A 22,580-nucleotide genomic window follows, 5' to 3' on the forward strand; every position below is an offset into this window, starting at 1 on the left:
ACACACCAAGTATATATTTCCTATTGTCTCTCTCCCCCTATAAGAATGTAAGCCCCATGACGGATGGTTTGTGTTAGTAATCCTATGGCTGCCACAAAAAATTCCCACGAACGTGAAGGCTCACTGGGCTAACATCATGGGCAGAACTTGATTCTTTTCTGGGGGCTCCAGGGGAGAATCCGTTTCTTTGCCTTTTCCAGCTTGTAGAGGTGGCCCACACTCATTGGCCCGTGGCCCTCTTCCATCCTCCACTTCGACCTCTGCTTCAATACATGTCCTCCCTGACTCTGCCTCTCCTGTCTCCCTCTTCTTCTTTCAGGGACCCTCATAATTATGTAAGGCCACCCGGGTGATCCAAGATATCTCCCTATCTTCTGGTCAGCTGATGGGCAACCTTCATTCCCTTTGCCAGGTAACATAACATGTTTACCAGTTCTGGGGATTAGGACATGGCCGTCTGTGGGGGGCCCTCGTTCTACCCACCCCAGGGCTTGTTGTCTCTTTTTCACTGCTGTATTCCCAGGGCCTGAACAGTATCTGACACTCATTGAATGAATAAGTGAATAAATACACGAATAAATTATTAAGAATAATATTTAATATCATAGTAAATGGTAAGTGTGCTTATTAAAGGGTCAGGCACTGTTCAAAAGTGATTTATGTATATTAACTCATTTAATCCCCAACAGTGCTGTGAGGTGCGTTTTATTATTGTCTGCATTCCACAGATGAGGAAATGAAGGCACAGATGAATAGCCTGTCCCAGGCTACAAACTAGTGAGTGGTGAAGCTGGGATTTGATCTCAAATGTATTAAGCACTTATTTTATCGCTGGCCCTGGCTGGGCCCGTGACATTTCTGATGTCACTTCATCCTCATTATTGGCCGTGAGGAAGATGGTAGGAATGTGAACCCTGGTCTTAACAGGCCCAGAATTAAGTCACCGGCCCAGATGAGGGATTCAGAAGGATTCTGTGGCTTGGTTGAGGCAATGGATTGCATCTTGCTTCTTGGGTCTACTTTTATTTTTTTTTGGCTGCGCCGGGTCTTAGTTGCGGCACGAGAGATCTTCTTAGTTGCAGCATGTGGGATCTAGTTCCCTGACCAGGGATCGAACCCAGGCCCCCTGCATTGGGAGCAGGGAGTCCCAGTCACTGGACCACCAGGGAAGTCCCCTTGGGTCTACTTTGATGCCAGTCAGACAAGGAGCCAGTGCCCCCAAGGAGACCCTGGGGCTCATGTTCCCACCATGATGCAGGGCTCCTGCCTTGGACATTCCTCTCAGGTTCTGCTTCTACTCTACACAGCCAGCACCCAGACCCCACGCAGGTCTGCAGCAGACCATGACCTTCACCTGCAGCTGGGCCAAGCAGCTCTGCCTCCTAGAAGCCTGTCCTTCTCCAACAACAGGAACCCACTTCAAACCGCACCCAGAGCTGAAGTTGCATCGCCTGTTTCCTTGATGACAACTCTGGGGACCCCCGTAAGTGGGACCCATCCATGATTTGCGTGTGCCAGAGCTGCTCGCTCTCTGCATGCTGGCCGCTGTCACTGGCCCCTATGACACCCACTCCCCAGCTGCTCTGATTCCCCCTGCCAGCCCCCTCTTCAAGGCCATGAGCACACAGGCCTGCAGGAAGCCCCCAAGCACTGCATTCACTCCCCCCAGGTCTGCAGCGAGAGAGCCACTCGGGCAGGGAGGCGGCCCTGCCCCCCTCACTTGCATCTTAACCTTTGTGATCAAAGCCAAGAAGAGTGAAACTCACTTGTGCCTGCCAGCACAGTGGGGCATGGTACTTTCTGTTCCTGCCAGCACATTTTTCTAGGTCAATGTCAGATCAGGGAAATCCAATACTGCATGTCCCAACTTTTTATTTGCAAATAGAGAAGTGGCTTTCCAAAATAAATAGTGTTTACAAGCAAGGCCTAGAGAAGCCTCCATCAGAAACACACTCAGTGCCCAGGACAGATGCTTCCTGGCTTGGTTGTTATAAACCCAACACCAGCACCAGCTCAGCCTTGGAAGGATAGGCCGGGATGGAGGAGAACATGTGTATATACACATGTGTGTCAATGGGTGCCTGTACGTGTGCATGCACGTGTATTTGCACAGATGTGTGTAGGCATGTTTCCTTAAGGGTCTTTGGGTATGATTAGCATGCATACGTAAATTGGGGGGCTATACATGTGGACTTGTGTGTGCATATACAGGCGCGTGCGTGGGCGTGTCTGTATGTTTCTGCCTGATGCTTTTGCGCCCAGCCTTACTCCTCAGACGTCCAGGCCTCTCTCTAGACACTTTCCTCTCTCCTTACTGCTACCTTCAGCCCCCATCCTGTTCTTTTCCTCACCTGGGCAAGGAGCTGGGGCTCAGATTCTGATATGCTGTAAATGCATTTCCTCCATCCTGTTTTCTCGATGTCCACCCCCTGTCACTCCCAGTTAGATGTGGACTTCTGGTACAGGGCTACTGAGCGCCGTTTCTGCTGGCCATGTTGGGACCCAGCAATCTGAGGTCACAGCATGTTAACAGCTCTTGGTAAATGGTGCCTCCTGCTGCCTCCAGGAAGGCCTCTGGTGTCACACCTTGCTGCGCTCACCCTGCCTTCTCCCTCACAGACCCTCTTACTGAGCTTTCAGCACAATCTTCCCCAAATTCTGCCCATTTCTCAGCTCAAGTCCCCACCTGCCTGGGAAACACCGGCTTCATCAGAGCCAAGCAACTCAGCCTGGCTTCTGAGAGCTGAGTGATTGTCTTAGCGAACCCTCCTGGTTTCTCCAGGACAACCCTGGCGGGGCTACCTCGCTGTGCGTTAGCTCAGGCGCTCCCTGACTCACCTCTGAGCCTCTCTTTGCTCCTGCCGTTCCACTGCCACAACGCCTTTCTCCTGTCACTTCTCTGCTACCGGTCCTGCCAGCCCACACCCTGCGCCCGCCTTCCAGACCAGCTCGACTCCCATCTGCCCCTACGAGGCCTTCTCAGATAAACCTCCCGCGGTGCCTTTCCCATCCGGCCCTGTATCACTGGATGACACACTGCCCTGTGGATTGCCTAAGAATTGTTTTCAGGTTGCTTCATGGCACTTATCTTGCCCTCCCACCTAGATTACAATCTCCCTCTAGAATCAGGCCCTGTGTTCCCTGTGAATAGGCTGTGGAACCTGACACAGGTCTGGACACAGTATAGACCAGTGATAAGGGCTTGTGGGTGAGTGGATACAAGTAGATGAAGTCGGGGTGGAGGGGGGGTGATCAGGCCAGACAACTGCACGTCAGGCACTGCGTCCAGTGACTCACCTGCTCTGCCTCATTTAATCCTCCCAGTAACTGTGGGAACTGGGTAATATTATCCCAATCTCACAGATGACGAAACAGAGGCTGAGGGAGGCTGCATGACTTCTCCAAGGCCACAGAACCAGCAAGTGGCAAAGTCAGAATTTAGTCCTAGGTCTATCTGACTCCATCTCTCTGTTGGTTGCAACAACTATACCAGTGGAAGACAGTGTGCTAGAGAGTGGAGAACTTTCTGAGATTCTAAAGAACACCCTATCCAGAAAAGGGTCTAGAGCAAGCACTAGAGTAGTGCTGTCCAGTAGAACTTTCTACAGTGACGGAAATGTTCATTTCTATTGCTGTTCGGTAGGGTAGCTACTGAGGATCTGAAATGTGGCAAGTGTGACTAAGGAACTGGATTTTAAATTTTATTTAATTTTAATTCATTGAAATGTACGTAGTCACCTGTGGCTAGTGGCTACCCAACCATGTTCATGCTGAGCAAATGTAGAAGATAATAATAATTGTACAGTGAGTGAAGCTGCTTGTTACTGGGGGCAACTGGCTCAAGGAGTCCTGCCCTCCTGGTCCCACCCAGCCACCCCCAAGGTTATGCCCCTGAGGGTCCATGTCGCAGTAAACGCGTAACCCATTCCCAGGCCCACCGGCTCTTAATGATGGCGAAGTTCCCTGTCAGCTCCAGCCTCCAAGCCTAGGACACTGAAGTCATTGTGATGATGAGAAACCCAGCGTAGAATATGCACGGGACCTTGTCAGTCCTTGTATGGTCTCTGTCCCTCCATTCCGCACAGTCGGTGCCAGGCCCTGGGCAGAGCTGTGGTACAAAGGGTGACTCAGAGCCCAGCCTCACTGAGCACAGGGCAGCAGTGATGAACGGAGACTTCCCGACCCTCACGGTCAAGGAGGCTGTGGCCCCATGGTCGTCGAAGAGCGGGACCCTGGTCACGGCAATGGAACCCAATGTGGGCTCTGGCCCTGTGGATGCGAGCCCAGGTGCCTGGAGACAGGGATCCAGGCTCCCGTCAGGCTATCACTGGCAGCACTTTGGCGCCACCTCCTGGGCAACCTGCAGAGTGCCAGTGAGTACCAGCTCGTCAGGAGGAAACGAGGACAGGGCCCTGCTGACCAACGGGGAGCTATCAGAGACCCCCCAGGCCCCACCTGGTCACGGGCCGAGGCACAGCAGCGAGGTCAACTCCCTTCCTGCGGAAGAGAACACCTTGGGATGGAAGGGAGGGCGAGACCATCAGTACTGAGGAAGGGGGAATGGGAACATTACAGAATCCAGGACCTCGTTCACACCTCCCTCATTAAACTGTACCAGGCCCTGGATATATCGGGAGAAACCAGACACAATCTTGGAGGTGGCTGTAACCGGGTGACTGCGGGGTGTGATGTCTGGGCCTGTCCCTGAGGATGAGAAGGTTTGGCTGCACACAGAAAGGGGAAAGGGAATGAATTTGTGGCAGAAGGAGCCGCCTGGGGGTCAGACCTGGAGGTAAGCAGGAGGGAGGCCCTCTGGGGAAGTGAAGTGGCTTGCGGTGGCCAGAAAACGGAGACTGTGTGTAGAGAAGGGGGCTGGAGCCGAAGTAGCTGGGGGGCGGCAGCGTTTGGAGATGGGGTGGTGTGGAGAGGTGAGGGAGGAGCCCCAGGCTGGGAGGCAGGAGGCTCTGCCGCTGACCAGCCCTGTGCCCTGTCCACTCTCCTCCTCTCTGGGCTGCAGTTAATCAGACAGGAGTTGACCGATGGTCTCCATCACCTCTGGCTTAACCGGTCTGAGTCCCAAAATACGGGAGGGAGGAGTGGGGACAGCTGTGCTCTGGGAAACGTCCCCCGCCCAGGGGGGCTGTGGGCGAGCTGAGCAGCCTGGCCCCGGTTATGTGCAGATGCCGAGTGGGCTTCTTAAGCCCACTGAGTCATGGCTTCCCTCAGTCGGGGAGCTGGGGGAACGGGCCCTCCTGGAGGTTCAGGCACCTGGCGGAGGCTCAGAGGCTTAGAGGGGAGGGGTCTCTTGTTCCGAATTCAGCCTCACACAGTTTCTCCACGACCTCCACAAAAGGGGTTCTTCTGTCAGGGTGCTTGGGGGAGCCCGGGGCTCTGTCTAGCTCCAGAAGTCTGAGAAGTCCACTGTAGGTTTCTTCCCAAGAGGTTCCTGAGCCCGGGAAAGAGGTAAGAAGCCCCCAGAGGAGCCCTGGGGAGTCCTTCTCTGGGAGCTACAGAGTCAGCAGCATCTTTAGTGCTGGAGTCTTTGGGTAGAGTCAGAACGGCTCTGGCAATCCTCAGAAAGCTGGGACGGGGAGACAGGGCCACCAGTGAGCGGGCACGAATGACTGCCATCCCTCTCATTGGAAAACACAGCCGAGCCTCTTATCTGAGGGAGGCAGGGCAGGACTAGGGTTAGGGTTAGGCCTAGGCCTCATTTTATGATGGCATCACTTCCCTCAGGGGAGAACGTCGGAGGTCAGCAGTCCAGCCCTGTATTTCATAGGCAAGGACATCAAACCCCACATTAGTGAGTGACATGCCTTGGGCCAAAAGGACACATTGGTGACCGAGTGACAGAGAAGTAGCTCCTTAGGGATGGGTCCTGAAGGTCCCAGCAGCCTCTTAATACTGAGAGGCAGAGAGAGGCATGCTGCAAGTGTGAAATGCACACAGAATTTTAAGACTTAGTGCAGGAAAAAAAAAAAAAGGATGTGAAATATCTCATTACTGATTTTTATTTTAATTACATGTTGACATGACAAGATATTGGGTTAAATAAATATATAATTAAAAAGTAATTTCACCTGTTTCTTTTTCCTTCTTTTAATGTGGCTACAAGAAAATTTTAAATAAATAAGCGGTTGGCACCTGTGGCTCCTGTTATATTTGTACCAGACAGCACTGCACCAGGCTGTGAGTTCCCATACTGTCTGTGCTGGGTTCATCACTGTCACCCTGAGGTCTAGTCCAAGGGTGGGCAAGGGTAGGGACAGACAAGGGATTTGATCATTCAGGGTCCTGGGTTCGGGTCAGAATGAGGTCAAGGCGATGGATATAGTCCTCTCTTCCTTGCATGAACCCTGAGTTTCTTTCTGGACAGGGAGATACCACCTCCTACCCTCCCTCTATGTACTTCCTGGTAGACCACCTTCCCAACTTAGCCTCAGCCGTGTCAGTTGTGAAAATTGTCCCATCGCCTCTCAGGCTTTGCCCTTGTCTTCGAGATCCAGATGCTGTCCCACCAGCAACAGCACACTTCCCCCAGCAATCACACATCTACCCCTTAGCCTTCACAGGCCTCAGCAGCGTGGTGGCTTCCAGAGAAGGGTTCCAGAGACAGGCACCTGGGCCTGCTGCCTGGAAGGGACCTGGGCGCGGCCCAGGCTATGGTCTCAGAAAGCCCCTTCCCAGCAAATTCAGAATCCCAGGTTCCAGGAGTACATCCCTCCAGAAGCCCATCCCTCCAGGAGCCATTCAACAACCAGCCTGGCCTTGCTCTGGAAAGTGACCACAGGACCACAAGGTGGCACTGTTCCCATAACCCTCCACTCCCCAGCAGCCCCTGTCACCTGCAACTAAAACATATTCCAGCATTGGGAAGAAGAGGTTTTCCCTGGACTGGTTGTTGAATTTCTTTCTCCGCCTTCAGCTGCCAAAGGTTATTCAGACTCAGGAATGCTGCTATGAAAAATGGTCATCTCTGAGTGCAGTGCAGGCTGCAGATCAACACCAGTTCTCCCCTACAAAGGAATTCAGTACCCAGAGGCCCTCCTACATACCTAACACATACGAGAGGAATGCACACAGGCTAAGCAGTAGCACATGGGTCCATGTGTGTGTGAGCAGGATGACCAGAGCAGGATGACCAGAGGATATTTGTTACAGATTATTTAGCCGTAGGGTTTATTTTCCTTTTTGTTTTACCTCCAGGATTTTTTTTTATTAAAAAAAAAAACAGAAAGAAAAGAACAGAAAACCTACACTGAAGCCAAATATGTAAAATGAGGGGAACATTTAAAAAAATTATTTCAGCAGTTGCAAATGTGGAGATAGAAGAGTCTCTTCCCAGTGAGAATTTCTCTGGAGCATAGTTTGAAACCTGTCAGTCTAGTCCCACAGCCTTATTTCATAGATGAGGGAGCTGAGACTCAGGAAGGAGAAATGACTTGTTTAAGATCATGCATACTTTTAAATGTTTTCATTTTAAAGCTGTGTCCCAAAAGGCAGGTGTTTCCACTGAGAAATAAAAACGGTCTCTCTTTTCTCTGACTCCTGTCCAGATACTCTTCAAATTGTGAGGATGGCCCAGGGCAGAAGGACAGTTGTGCGTGACACGCCCATCCAGCTGTGTTCACTGCAAGCCCTTTCAGCATCCGTGGTTCTGCATGGCCCTCACACTGTCCCTGAGAGTTGGGAAAGGTAAGAGGATACCCCCTGGATCTGAGAACAGCCTGAGGCCCAGAGAGGCCACCTGACTTACTCTTGAGCACAGAATGAGCTCGTGTCAAATAAACAAATAAAGTAAAAGACAAGCCCTCGGGACTCCTGTGACAATTCTACAAAATAGAGCTGAGTTTATTCTAAACTTGGTAGGAAACATTAAAAAAATAAAGGAAGAGGCTGTTAGGTATTGGTTCTCAAGCTGATGAAAAGAAAAAACGAAACAAGTCTCTGTTCCTTAAGAATGGGACCCTGACATCTTCATTTGTATCTATTCAGAGCCAGGCATCATAGCTGGTAAGGCTCTAACTATTCACTGAATGAAAAAATAAATGTGACATAGACATATAAGTAGACCCACTTGGTTCCTGACGATTCTGCAAACGTTAGTATCACTTCCCCAATCCACATAGACAGAAACCCTGCGCAGATGTCTTGAGAGGAGGAAAGCTCATGGAACACAAGGATTTGTTTGTCTTTCTCTCCTGTCACTCTGAACAGTAACCCTCTGGGAAAAGGCAGGCTCTGAACAGTGCAGGACTCCTGCAGCATTTTTATTGTTTAAATTATCCACTCAGCTAATATCTTTTACCCACCTGCTAAGGACGGCTGTGCATTAGGTCCTGAGGCATATGAAATAGACAAGTCGGAGAGCATACTTAATAGTATAATATATCAGGACTTAGATTTAGAATGAGAACATTTAAAGGGAGTTAGCTTTGTGACCCTGAACAAGTGCTGACTCACAGTATAGGTGGGAACAGGGGAAGTGATAATTAGCAATTTAATCTAGTAAAAATGTTCTAAACTCTGACATGCCCCAGAACAAGTGCTGGGTAAGTGGAGAAACAGGGATGAGGAAGGCAAGTCACTGGAGCTCTTCAGGTAGATGGGACAAGACAAGCACATAAATAACCACTTAGTATCATGTTTACCTCTATTGTAACATGTTATCAAGACTTCATTTCCTTTTATTGCCAAATAACATTCCATTGTATGGATATACTACACTTTGTTTATCCATTTATCAGTTGATGGGTATTTGGGTTGTTTCTACATTTGGCCTGTTATGAGTAATACTACCATGAACATTCATGTACAAGTTTTTGTGGGGACACGTGTCTTCATTTCTCTTGGGTATTTTTATACCTGGGAGTGGAATTGCAGGACAATATGCTAACATTATGTTGAACCATCTGAGGAACTGAGACACTTTCCCAAAGCACCTGTACCATGTTACGTTCCCATCAGCAGTGTGTGAGGGTTACAATCTCTCCCCATCCTCTCCATCACTTGTTGTTATCTGTCTTTTTGATCACAGGAGCCCTTTTGAGAGTGCTCTCATCAGAGATTTTTCTCCTGCCTCCTGTGAGGGTTGGACGCAGAGGAGGGACTGCCAGCCAGCAAGGGGAGAGGTGGCCCTGGAAAGGGACTGTGGCCAGTAGTGGAGGGGGGCCCAGGGCTGCACTTCCTAGCTCAGCGTGGACCTGCCTCACCTGTGAATTACGGGGGCCTGCTAAACCCAAATGACAAGCACCTTTACCTGTGCCTACAACACCCTATGGGCAGAGGCACAGATAGGCAGCTGACAGAGCAGCCGAAGAGACTGGGAAAGAGCAGGTTCTGGAAGAGTGGCACTCTCAGGTGGCCACCGGAGTGAATAGATCTTACATTTGTTGTGTGTCTGCTGTGTGCCACATCTCCCGTTATCTCATTTAACCCTCACAGCAGGACAGGGAAAAGGAATTAAGATCTCCATCTTGAGAGATGGAGATTCTGACTTCCTTATATATACGCCAGGGTTTCTCACGCATTTTTTACTTTAATCTCTCCCCTACAAACCTTTTTAGCAATGTTTTCTAACTGTCTCCCCCTATAAATTTTAGTACCACAGATACACTGTATATCTGTTTATATACTGTATGTACATTTGTGCTTTATGTATAAACATAAGAATATTTTTCTCCCCCAAGAACCAATTCTTGCCCCTCAGGAATGACACGGATGACCGTGGGGAAGCCTTGCCCTCTTGCACAAATGGACTAAATGATGATAAGACGAGGCGCCTGCCTCCAAGATGCTCGTGGTCCAGTGAGGATGATCAAAAAGTTTCAAACCGAGAGCCAAAAGCCAAGCCTCGCAACAGGAATTAAAGAGGGAATGACAATTTGTGCTTGAAGTAAGAGCCTGACGCGCCAGAGGCCAAGCAGGAGCTACAGACCTGCTCTCTCAGGAGCCACCTGAGTCACTCAAGGCTGCATTTGGTGCATCCTTTCTGATCCTCTCCACTCCTCCCGTGAGCTGCTGAGTAAGCACACCTGTGTTTCAGGTGACTCCCAGGAAACTGAGCAGCCCAGCAGTAAGTCCGGGTGGCTGGGGAAGAATCTCACGCTGGGTCCCAGGCTACTGGCGGGTGGGAAGCAGAGGATGGGCCTGTGTTCAGCAGCCGCAGCTGCAGGAGTCTCTCGCTGCCCCGTGAGGCTGGTCCTGTGCCTCCACCTCAGGCTTCAGGAGTACAGCCAGGCTGGGCAGCAAAGGGCACGCCCCATAAACTCAGGTTGACTTTAGAGCAGTGTCAGCTGGCTTTCTCAGTCCCTTTTTAAAGTAACTCCATGTGCACCTGGCCACGGTTTGGTGTTACTCCAGTGTGCCCTGGTGGCTCAGGGTGCCAGCTGTGGCTACCGCATCCAGCCTCAGAGTGCGTCACAGCAGTGCCTCTGATGCATGACCTCCCCTTCACAGTGTGAAAAATCTCCTGGGCTCTTCCACCAGTGCACCTAGCAAAGGTGAGAAAGCATGCTTAGATTTGGGGAGCAGGGTTTATATAATGTTTTTCTTGCTCTATCTCTCTTCTGTAAGGATCTGCTTTATATCCTGCGATACCATGGCAGAGATATATTTGGTCTTTGCTGACAGTTCCTGACACACAGCTCCCAAAACTCTCAGAATCTCTGGAGTGATGAGAGTGTCTTTTGTATGCTACTGAGATGACTGGTGGCTAGGGGACCCTAGAGAGCCTTAGGATAAGAGCTGGTCACCAGAAAGACCAGGGCCTGATTAGAGGGTTGTAACTTTCAGCCCCACCCCCTGACCTTAGGGGAGGGGAGAAGCTTGGATTGAGTTAATCACCAACGACCGTTGAGTCAATCAATCACGCCTCCATAATGCAACCTCCATTAAAACCCTTAAAAGACAAAGTTTGGAGAGCTTCTGGGTTGGTTCAGAGAGCTTCAAGGTGCTGGGAGGGTGGCATGCCCAGAGAAGGCAAAGATGCTTCATACCCCTTCTGACATACGTTGCCATATCTCTTCCATTTGGCTGTTCCTGTGTTGTATCCTGTAAAATAAACCAGTAACAGCAAGGAAAGCTCTTTTCTGAGATCTGTGAGCTCTTCTGGTGGACTATCAAGCCTGAGGGAGGGGGGCATGGGAACCACCAATTTAGAGCTAGTTGGTCAGAAGTACGGGTGATGACCTGGGACTTGTGACTCGCTCAGAAGTGGGGACAGGGAGGTCCCTGGCGGTCCAGTGGTTAGGACTCTGCGCTTTCACTGCCATGGGCCCAGGTTCAGTCCCCTGTGGGGGAACTAAGATCCCTCAAAAAAAGAAAGAGAAAAAGAAATGGGGACAGTCTTATGGAACTGAGCCTTTAACCTGAGGGTCTGCACTAACTGTGGGCGAATAGCGTCGGGATTGAACTGAGCCGTAAGATACCCAGTCAGCGTCCAGGGTGTTGCAGAACTGGTGGTTGGTGTGGGAAAATCCCACACATTTGCTGTCAGGAGTGTTATGAGTAGGAACCATGCCCACCATTCATTCAGTGTCACAGTATTCCAAGCACTGGGCCCTTTACCTGCACTATCTCATTAATGTACCTGACAACCCCAGGGCAGTAGGTACAGTCATTGTACCCACATTACAGATATGAAACCTGGGGCTGAGAGTAACACAGACTGACAGCTGATGCCTGTCAAAGCTGGGATTTCAAACCCAGTCTGACTCTGAAGTCAGCACTGTGTTTAAAAACAATTCGTTTATTTACTTTACATTTTTTTGCGTAGAGGATACACATATGATTTGTAAATTTCATCAGGTACAGAAAGGTGAATGAGGGTATTCCATGCTGCTAGATACACAGGAACATACACACACTGTTCTACACTTTTTTGACTTAGCAGTTTATCTTGGAGATCATGCTATTCTGTACTTCTTTTCCCCTGATAATTTATTGAGGTGAAATTCACAAAACATAGGTCAACCGTTTTAAACTGAACAATTCTGTGGCATTTAGTACATTCACAATGCTGTGTAACCACAACCTCTGTCTAGTTCCAAAGAATTTCCATCACTCCGAAGCTAGACCCCTTACGCATCAAGCAGTTTCTGCCCATTCACCTCCCTTCCAGCCCCGGGTGACCACGGTCTACATTCTGTCCTGATGGATTTACCTATTCTGGATATTCGTATAAGTAGGATCATACCATATGTGAGCTTCGGTGCTCAGCTTCCTTCACCTAGCGTAATATTTAGAAGGTTTACCCATGTTGCAGTATGCATCAGTACCTCATTCCTTTTTTTTTTTTTAACATCTTTATTGAGGTATAATTGCTTTACGTTGTTGTGTTAGTTGCTACTGTATAACAAAGTGAATCAGCTATACGTATACATATAGCCTCATATCCCCTCCCTCTTGCATCTCCCTCCCTCCCTCCCTCCCTATCCCACCCCTCTAGGTGCTCACAAAGCACCGAGCTGATCTCCCTGTGATAAGTGGCTGCTTCCCACTAGCTGTCTATTTTACATTTGGTAGTGTATATATGTCCATGCCACTCTTTCACTTTGTCCCAGCTTACCCTTCCCCCTCCCTGTGTCCTCAAGTCCATTCTCTACCTGATTCCTCCAGCTCCGTTTTTCTTTCTCAAGATTGCTTTGGCTATTTGGCGTCTTTTGTGTTTCCAAAGAAATCGAGAAATTTTTTGCTCTAGTTCTGTGAAAAATGCCATTGGTAGTTTGATAGGGATTGCATTGAATCTGTAGTCACCATCCTTCACTTTCTTTGTGTCTGCTCAAATGTCACCTTATCAGAGGTCTCTCGAAAGCACATCTAAAATAGCAACTCTCCTCATTCTTCTCTGTCCTCAGTTTTATTGTCTTCATAGCATTTATCACCTCCTAAAATATAAATTATTATCTCCCTCTCTCTCTCTCTCTGTCTGTGGTGTGTGTGTGTGTTGTGTGTATGTGTAGGTTTGAAGGTCTCTCTCTATTCTCTGGAATGTAAACTCTGTAAAAACAGATGCTTTGCTGCTTCATTCGTCTCAATTCCCAGCTCCTAGAACAGAGCCTAGCACATGGAAGCACCCAAAAAATATTTGTTGAATAAATGGATGAATGAATGAATGAGAATAGATAGAGCTGCCTCACTCTTTTGAGAGGTAAAAACAGTATCTCATTGTAGTTTTACCAAATGTGATTCTTAAAACATAATGTCTCTGTTCATCTAACACTTAAGTTTTAAGAGAATTGTTCAGTCCTGTCTGGTCCTTTAAAGCATCAGCTGTCTATTGTAGGATTTATGTAGCCATCAGTTCATAAAAGCAGGCTGCTCTCTAGCCCCCGTGTACCCTTTACAGACTTGAGCCTGCATTGCTTGCCCTAACCTGTGGCAGGTACCATATCCAAACCTGTTTCTAATCTGCTCCCTTTTTATTTTCTCCCTGTTTCTGACCTCACCTTACCTTGGCTGTGACACTCAGCACTGTTCTTTTCAGCTCGGCTCTTTGACTATCAGTTATGTTCTATAATCATCTTTCTTTGTCCCTCTGCATTTCTGGGTTTGAATGGTCCATTTTATTAAGCAGATCTTTCACCAGTTCCTCTTCTCCTGGTTCTTAATTTGAACCCCATCAGGAATGTTTAGTGATAGCTGCTGGCAGAAAGTAGAACAAAAAACTTGGGAAACACTTCAATTTTCCTTTTGATTTTATCTCCAGTCGCTCTCTCTTTTACTTGGGCTGGGGTGCTACCAGCAATGCTACCACCCATCTTCTGATCTCTCTGATACTAAGTGAGGCTTAGTATCTCCCTCAGCAGTGATGAATAGACATTCTAAAGGTTTGGTCCCTGGGCAGATAGTAATAGGATCACCCAGGAAATTGTTAGAGATGCGGAGTTCACGGCCCCGTCCAGGAGTCTGTGTTTAAGACCCACTCCCCCGACCCCAGGCGATTCTGATGCTTGATAAAGTTTAAGAACTCCAGCCATAAAGATGATGGGTGCTAGCATGTGCTACCTGGCATGCTTGGTCAGCCTCAGGGCCAGCGCGGTGAATTTCCAAAACAGCGCAATCAAACTGGCAAGGGGCTATTGCCTTGCAGAGATATTAAGCAAATAGACCCATTCCAAGTGTCTGCTTTAGATCAAGAAGGAACACACAGAGAGTGACAGCGACAGAGGGATAAAAATGAGAAGACACAATTTTAGCAGTAGCTATCCATATTGCTCCAATTTCCCTTGCTAACAGTGGGACTTTGGACAAGTCCCTTCATCTGCCTCTTGCTCACATATCATCAGGGAGCTGGATGGAAATCATATTGCAGGAAGGGATGTGCCGACCGTGAGGGAGAAAAGAAAAAGAGTTTAAAATGTAAGAGCCTCAGCTGCAGGACCTAAGCGTGGATGGGAGCATGTTCTGGGTACTGTTTATTATGTGAACTTCTGACCCAGCCATGCTGGCGGCACTGTGCACTGAGGCAGACAAAACGTTTGCCTGCGTAAACAGAGAAGAGCTGTCTGCACAAGACCCTCCATAACCCTTCGTGGTCTGAGCAAAATTTCCATGGACACTCCCCTCACCCAGCCTTCCCTAGAGCCCCAGCTGAGCGCACACAAAGGAAGCTCTGTTCCCTGCTCGCTTTGCAAGAGCTTTGTTGGCTGGTGACCATATCATAATAGCTCACATTCACTGATGCTTGCTAAGTGCCAGGCGCTTTGCTGAGTGCCTGTCAGGCTAACATCAGTCCTATGAGGTAGATGCAGGTCCTGTCCTCCTTTTAGAGATGAGGAAAGTGGGGCTCAGAGACGTGGAGAGACTTGTCCCAGTCACCTGTGGAGAGTAACGCAGAACTGGGGCTGTTCCTGGGCCCCTGCCCTTTACGATGACACAGCAATGCCTTCAAAAGAGAAAGTGGTTTAAAGATGAGAAAACGAGTTTAGAGAGAGAAATTAGGTCATCCAAGATTATAAATCTAGAAGGTAGCAAAACCATGACTGGAACACAGTTCCTTTCCCCACATCACGATGCCCCGACTGCAGGCTTCTTTGATATTCCGGACCAAGGACAGAGTGTTTCCTGAGAGGTGGCCCCTCCCTTGCAAGCTGCCTGAGCACGCGCTACAGAGCACTTCAAAGTCCAGATCCAGGAGTTCCACACACCTGCTTGGATCCCTGGCTCGGACCTTGGGCAAGTTACTTTATCACTTTTTTCCCCCCATTTTCTTTTAATTTAGGTGTAATTTGCATACATTAAATTCAGAGCTTTTAGTGGACAGTTCTACCAGTTTTGACAAATGCATAACAGCGTTGTGTGTCTACCACCATTATCAAGGTATAGAATCCCCCAAAGGTCCCTGTGCCCCTTTACAGTCAACACCTCCCCGCATCCCAGCCTCTGGCAACCAATGATCTGTTTGTAGTTCCTATGGTTCTGCTTTCTTCTAGAATATCATATAAATGGAATCAGTGTATAGCATTTTGAGTCCGGCTTCTTTCACTTGGTCTAATGCATTCGAGATGCGTTTGTGTTGTGCATATAAGTAGTTCATTCCTTTTTACTGCTGACCAGCATGGATATTAATGTAGCAAAACCCAACAGCAGCCAGCCCACTGGAAACACCCGGCTATACCATTGAGCTCTTCACCTATTAAGTTTTGACTCATTATCTTCAAGATGGTGCAACTATTTTGGAGATGGTGGTAGTGGAGGCAACTGGAAACCAGAACTGAATCACAGATGCACAAACACATCTCTTAGGAACTTCCCAGATTATCTTAGTGACAGCAGGTGTGGGCTAAGAGCCCTGTGGTTTGGGCACTAATGTGCCCATAAGCTAGAGAATCCTGGGATATTCAGGTCATGGCAGTTAGGATCAGAGCCAGAACCCAAACTCAGGACTATCCAGCTCCAGGTCCAGCCTTCTTTCCACTCTCTAGCAGCTTCCAACCACATCCAGAGGGAAGCAAGTGCTACTGGCTATTGCCCAGGTCAGGGGAGAAGCTGATGGCATGAGAGGAGAGCTTTTGAGTGAGGCTTGATGAAAAGTGAATCTTCAGCAAGGACAGTTCTAGAATGTACCCTGAGGAGCCCTCTCTCATATGTCTGAATCAGCATCTGTACTGTTTAGTAAGCTTCCCAGCTGATTCTCTTATGGAGCCAGCATTGAAAGTTGCTCCGGGGAAGAAATAAACACACCACTTTGACCTGAAGCAATGGAGAGAATTGGGTAGAAACACATTTCTAGATAGTCTTCCTCTATGGTTGCCTAATAAGATCAATTCTTCCGTCTTCCTCTTTTGGTGCTGGCTCCACCAAAATTCTCTTGCTCCTCAGTCATCACCCACTTCAGATACCCATGTAAGGATGCACAGAGCACCTGCTAAATGGCAAAGCAAAACAGCCAGGCTCGGGGCTCATCCCTCCGGGGCTGCGTCCCAAGGGTGATGGCCGGGAATATGGTCCTCTGGGTCTCTTTTGTTCACCCACCCACAGAAACCTGGCAAATTAAATGTATGTTTTGGATATTCAGCGACTGTTACTCATGGAAAATCTGAATCCATGTGAACACTCTCCGAGGCCAGATGGAGTTTCCATTCAGAAAAATCTTGGCACCGGTTTCTTCAGAACAATGACAGCTTCCAGGCAGGAGCTGGGAAGCCTCAGTGTAACTGGCGGCTGGCACTGTGGGTCAGAGCGGCTAACAAAGGGGAGGAGGCCCCTGGCTGACATTTCCCTGTCCTGTTGGGCCTGGTGGCCCTCTATTTCTGATTCATGCATCTCCTCTAATGCAAACCTTCCTTGATGAGGATTGCCTTGTGAAAATATAGGCAGCCCCACCCCCAGACGTTTAAGGCAGCTTGGTAGCCAGCCACAGAAAGTTGTGAAACCTGCTGCAACGAAAAGGGAAGTATATGAGAAGAAGCCCAAAACATCTCACAGAGTCTGAGGGCAGGTGGGGCAGCTACTGGCTTTCAAACTCATGAAAGACTAAAACCCAGAACCAGAATGACATCATGGGGTGAGGCAGCCCCTCTCTTCCCATCACCCTCTCTCTCAAGCTCATAGGATCTCATTTCTCTAAATGTGTCTCTCCCTCAATCTCTCTCTCTCTCTCTCTGACTTTCTCTTTGTTGGCTTTTGTCCTCAAGCAGCTGAACAATGGTGTCTGCAGCCTCAAAATCCAGGAAAGAATCTGATGGGTCAAGCTTCAGACAGGTGTCCATCCTGGTCCAGTCAAAAGGGTGGGAGACGTGGGTCATCCATGAGGATGCCACAGGATCTCCCACTCCCACAGAGATGACTGGACCAGCGATGAACAGCCCTATCCCACTATGGACGTTCAGAAAAGAATCAGCTTGTCTTTTTCTCTGTCTTACTGTCCTGGCCATTACCTGCTTACTTCTGTTTCTTTGTTCACTGTAGATTCCTGCGGGCAGGGAGCCCAGCCCCTATCAGGCTCGCATTCATTCAGGATTTCCTCATTGAGTGTGAACTCCCTGCAGACCATCAGCAGGACAGGACAGGAGATGGTTGCAGGGCCAGGCATCCTGGGCAATCTCACGGGGCCTGCATTCCAGCAGGGAAAACAGCTACTAAATATTAAACAGATATTAAACAGCCATGCAGATACATGATGTCTGAGCCAACTCTTCACATTTGTTTCCAAATTGTGTTCAGTGTAGTCTATCTGAGATGGAAGGGAAAGAAAAAAGAGAAATGTGTAATAAATCCTTCCTTGGTCTAATTAATTATTCTGAATGGTTAAACTTTAAAAACTCCGTACACAATAGTCACCTGTCCAGATGGAGTGCCTCCAAGTCGTGGGTGTCTGAGGCTTCCTTGCTTGCAGACTGTTCCCTATCTCCGTGATGGCGGTGAGTTGGGGGACGGGTTGATAGATAAGCCCCACCCTCCGTCCGGGGTCCTTACCTGACTCCAGTTCCCCCACCCTTCCACCCACCCCAGGAGGAAAGCTCCCAACCACTGGAGCACACAGAAGGGCATTTTATGAAGAGAAATGCCCCTCCATTTGGATCTGGTGTGGACCCTCCACTCGCCCCTCTCACCTCACGGCAAAGGGGGCCACTGGCTGGGCCTTGGGGAAGAGAGCATTTCCGCCAAGAACAGATCTAAGAAAAGTCTGTTTGGCTCTTAGAGGTGTTTTGTTTTGGTTTGGTTTTTGGGGGGTGCAGGATAGGGGTTGAGAGGGGCTTGCCTTTTGCTTTTTTCTTTTGTTTCAATTATTCACAAACTATTTCAAATATACAGAAAATAATACAACAGACACACGCATATGCCCATGTGTAGTTAATCAACTGCGGCATTAAACTGGTGTGAATCTTTGGACACTGTTGCTTCAACATTCCTCCACGCTGCTACATTCTCTTTTTTTTTATTATTTTTTTTACATTCTCTTTCTTAAAGAAATAAAATGTTACAAATGTGACTGAAGACCTTCTCCATCTCTTCCCCCACCTTTTACCTCACAGGCAGCCTGCCTATTTCTGTAAATTTTTTTTTTACTATATTTGTAGCATCCATAAACAATAGACAGTTGTTTTGTGTTTTTAAAATAAGCACAAATAACATTCTGTGCATCTCATTTTGCAAATTGCCGCATTTGTCTTTTGAAATTTATCCACGCTGTTGCCTAGAAATATTGGTCCATTCCTTTAACTGTTGTATTCTATTGTTTGTAGAAACCTGTTCATCCATTCTTCTGCTGAAGACACTAAAAAGTGTTTTTAAGCACATGGCCATAAGCGTCTGTGGGATGGACAGCTAGACCTGAAATTGCTGTGTGGGTGTTGACTTTGTAGGTAATTTCCAGCAGGTGACAACGTCTCTGTTGCCACTTCCTCAACTCTGAAATGAGACTCCAATAGAGAAAATGTGAGGACTTAGAATTTTTAAATAATTCCAAGAAGTGTTTCCAAACACCCTAAAAGAAAAAAACAATGTCCCTGATGGATATAGAGCTTAGACCAGTGATATAATGGAAATTGTGGCATTTTAGATAGTTCCTTACCCTAAAGATGATTGATCTGGACAGCCTTCGACAACTCTGCCTGCTCTGTGTGCCCCTAGGCCTGTCTGCTCACAACAACCATCCAGACTGCTACTCTTTCTCAAGTCAGGCCCCCAAAGCACAGGGCTCGTCCACTCCTGTCCCTAAGCTTCTAGGAGCCCAGAACATGTGTGGTCTGGCTGGGGCCCATCTCTGCAGCTGCCTCAGTGCTTTTCCTGCCTCAAGGTGGTGATGGGATTGTATGAAGCTGGGCAGGGGGAGCTCTTATATTTGAGGACTGTAGATTTTCTTACCTTTCCTGTCTCTTTTCCCTTTTATCTCTTTCGTTTTTGCTAGTTTCACTTAATCATGGCACTATTGATACATTCTTACCTTTCAGAGTACAAAATTTAGACCCCATAGGAGAAAACACATAGCCCTTCACCTGTCACTTGGGAGCAGCTCAAATTTTTCTTTTTTTTTTTAAAGTTCATTCTGAAAGTCAAGAACTCCAGACTGCAGGGCAAAAGATATAAGATAGAAGACAAGTCTTATTCAGGGAAATTCCCAGTCTCTTAAGCCAGCAACAGGGAGGAATGGAAGACCATGGTTTGTTCTATATATCTGCACCACTGCAACTCTTTTCTTGGCCCCAAAGCGTGCCCTCAGGCTGGAGCCTCCATTCTGCTCTAGTTTCTTCCTAGTGTGTGTGCCTGGTGGGGAATCTGGAGATTCAGTTCCAGGCTCTTTGCACAGGATCGGCCACCCTCAGAAAGCTAATGAAGAGCTGAGCCAGGCTGCACGGGATGCTGGGGGGTCAGGGGGTTTTCCCTGGATTTTTAGGAGGGCTTAACCCGGAGGCCCGGAAATTGAAGAGAACATGGCTAGAAGCCACATCTTGGTGATAAACAGTGATTTGAAGACGTCTGCAAAGAAAGGCAGTCATGAGAGGGAAAGCTAAGAGCACTGGTTTTAGAGTCAGCCACACGTGGAGCCTAGTTCCAAACCAACCGTTCACTTGCTGTCTGGGCAGAGGGTATAACTTCTCTGAGTCTCCAGGCAACTCACTATAGATTTGGGGTGTGCACAGTGCCCAATGCCAAGAAGGCCGCCAACATCCTTTCTTCCCGACTGACACTCTGCTGTGGACTCAGCTGGATGGACATGACAAAGAGGCCATGGTCCCTGTAGGGGAGGAAAATTGTCTCTCCAACCCTCTTAGAGTCCCCGGCTGGGCCTAAGAATTAAACTGACATAAGACAGTAACAGAAGAAAAGCAACCACATTTTATTAAAATTTTACATGTACTTCATGTGGGAAACTTCATGGGTAAATGAAGACTTGAGGAGGTGACCCAGAGCAGAAAGCTTCTATACCTTTTAGACAAAGAAATGATAGATTTGTGAAGAAATGACAAGGCAAAGGGGGTTGGTCTAGGGACAGTGAATTGTGGGGAGGTGACTGGGAGTGGTATGGTGAAAAAACTAAGATAAGGGTTATTTTAGTAAGTGTGTGTTTGTACAGATCCGTGTTGGCATTGACTTCCTCTCTGGTGATAAGGATGTTCTCTTCCTGGTACAGGGAGGGCACCTCTCTCATGAAAAATGTTATGGCCTTTTTGTAGGTAGAAAAGGGCAGGTCAGAGAGCCCTTCCTACATCTGCTGTTTCTCAAGTGCCTTCAGTTCAAAATAATCAACATGCCAAAGTGGTATATTTTGGGATGGCATGTCCTGAACTCCCTCCCCCAAACGCATGTTTTCCAAGTGGTCACCTGCAGAAATTGCTCATCAGATGCTCCCAAGTCATCTCATACTTCCTGGCCAGGTTTATAGCAGAGGCGTTTGGCAGTGAAGGGTGAAGCCTCTGGAGCCAGATTCCTTGGTTCAAATCCCAGTTCAACCACTTATGAGCTATGTGGTCTTAGGAAAGTTTCCTTATTTGTGAGATGGGAATAAAAGTAGTAGTACCAACCTCAGAGGTTGTTTGAGAATTAAATGAGTTAATACTTGTTCCTGGCACATTGTGAGTTCTCATAATGTTACTGCTATATTGATATATCACTAGCAATTGATATAATGACCAGCCCATCCATTTCTCAGGGACCAAGCGTGTCTTATAACTGAGGCCCTGGTGACACAACGGTGAGCAAGTCAGTCCCTGCCTCCTAGGAGTTCGAGGTCTCTGGGGGAAATGGGCCAGTGACTAGAGAGATCGTGGCAAGTCAGGGCTGCCATGGGGAAGCACATGGTGCTGGGGGGTCCTAGAGGAGAAATGGGATGGAGCAGGGACAGGTAACGAGAGACACTGAGTCTTGCAAGATGGGGTCGAGTTAGCCTGGCCAAGGGGAGGAGGGAGGGCTGTCCAGACAGAAAGAGTAACAGGGAAAAATAGGAGGAGTTTTGACAAATAAAACACAGGTTTATTCAAAAATTATGTGAGTGCTCCCTGTTCTAGGTACTAGGGAGACTGCTGTGAATAGACAAGGTTCTGCTCTCACTACGATAGCTGACATTTATACCCCACTTATTGCCTGCCCCACACCTACCTGCGTGCATTATACTTGTTACCTACGAGGTACCTTACTACTTGTCAACTGAATTGAAAACAGACAACACGAGAGCTGTGAGTTTCAGTTTTCTTTGGGGACTTAGTGAGGACTGTAGCCCGTGAGACAGCCTCTCAGAAAGCTCTGTGGAACTGTTCCAAAGAGGTAAGGGAGAAGGTCAGTAGATCTGTGATTTTGGCAAAGGGGGTACATGCAACCAAGCACACATCTCGATAGAAAGTTGCTGCTGGTCATGAGGAACAGATGTGTTAATGAACGGTTTTAGTGCTTTTCTAAGTATGGGATGATACAAGAGTTTGGGTTCATAAAATTTTCTCCTGAAAAGATCTATCTGAAGGCCTGTTCTGCCAATTTCCCCAGAGCACAGAGTGCCTCATTCCTGATCTCTGCCCTGAACTCCTTTCAGGGGGTGTTGAAGGTCTGCGACTGCAGTGGCTAGTGACTTCGTTCTCGTAGAACCAGATGGCGAGCGACGTTTTTTAGTTGTCCTCCTATAACCTCCACTTTACATTTGGGCTAAATGGAGGGCAGACGAATCTGCTAACTTGGCCAGGTTGGTAAACTCCTAAGGAGCAGAGCTGGGATTGACACCAGGCAGTCTGGCTGCAGTGTCTGGTCTTAACCACTCTGCTATACCGCCCTTAAGGAGCTTCCTGACATTCTCGGGACCTACTGCGGGAGCTAGGAGTGGGTTTTCTTGGCTGGAGTACTGAAACAACCACGGCAGACAGACTAAGGCCAGCTTGTGATGGGCCTTGAATGCCAGGCTAAGGGGCTGGGATTTTATCTTGCCTGCTGGGTAGAGGATGGCTTGGAAAAGGCAAGGTGGGACCCAGAAAAAACACCTTGCCCTTGCCTCCCGTAAATTGTGGCAAGAATCTGGGCCAGAGATGACAATGGACTGGGATGCCGCGGGGCAACCTGATGAACAGACCGCGACAGCTTCCGGTAGAGCCGGGCGCCGGCTGCAGAGGAGGCCAGCCTGGGGCGGGAGGGGGCCGGCGCCCGGGCCG

Source organism: Neophocaena asiaeorientalis, unplaced genomic scaffold (assembly GCF_003031525.2).
Source record: "Neophocaena asiaeorientalis asiaeorientalis breed wild unplaced genomic scaffold, Neophocaena_asiaeorientalis_V1.1 scaffold504, whole genome shotgun sequence".
Classification (NCBI taxonomy): Eukaryota; Metazoa; Chordata; class Mammalia; order Artiodactyla; family Phocoenidae; genus Neophocaena; species Neophocaena asiaeorientalis.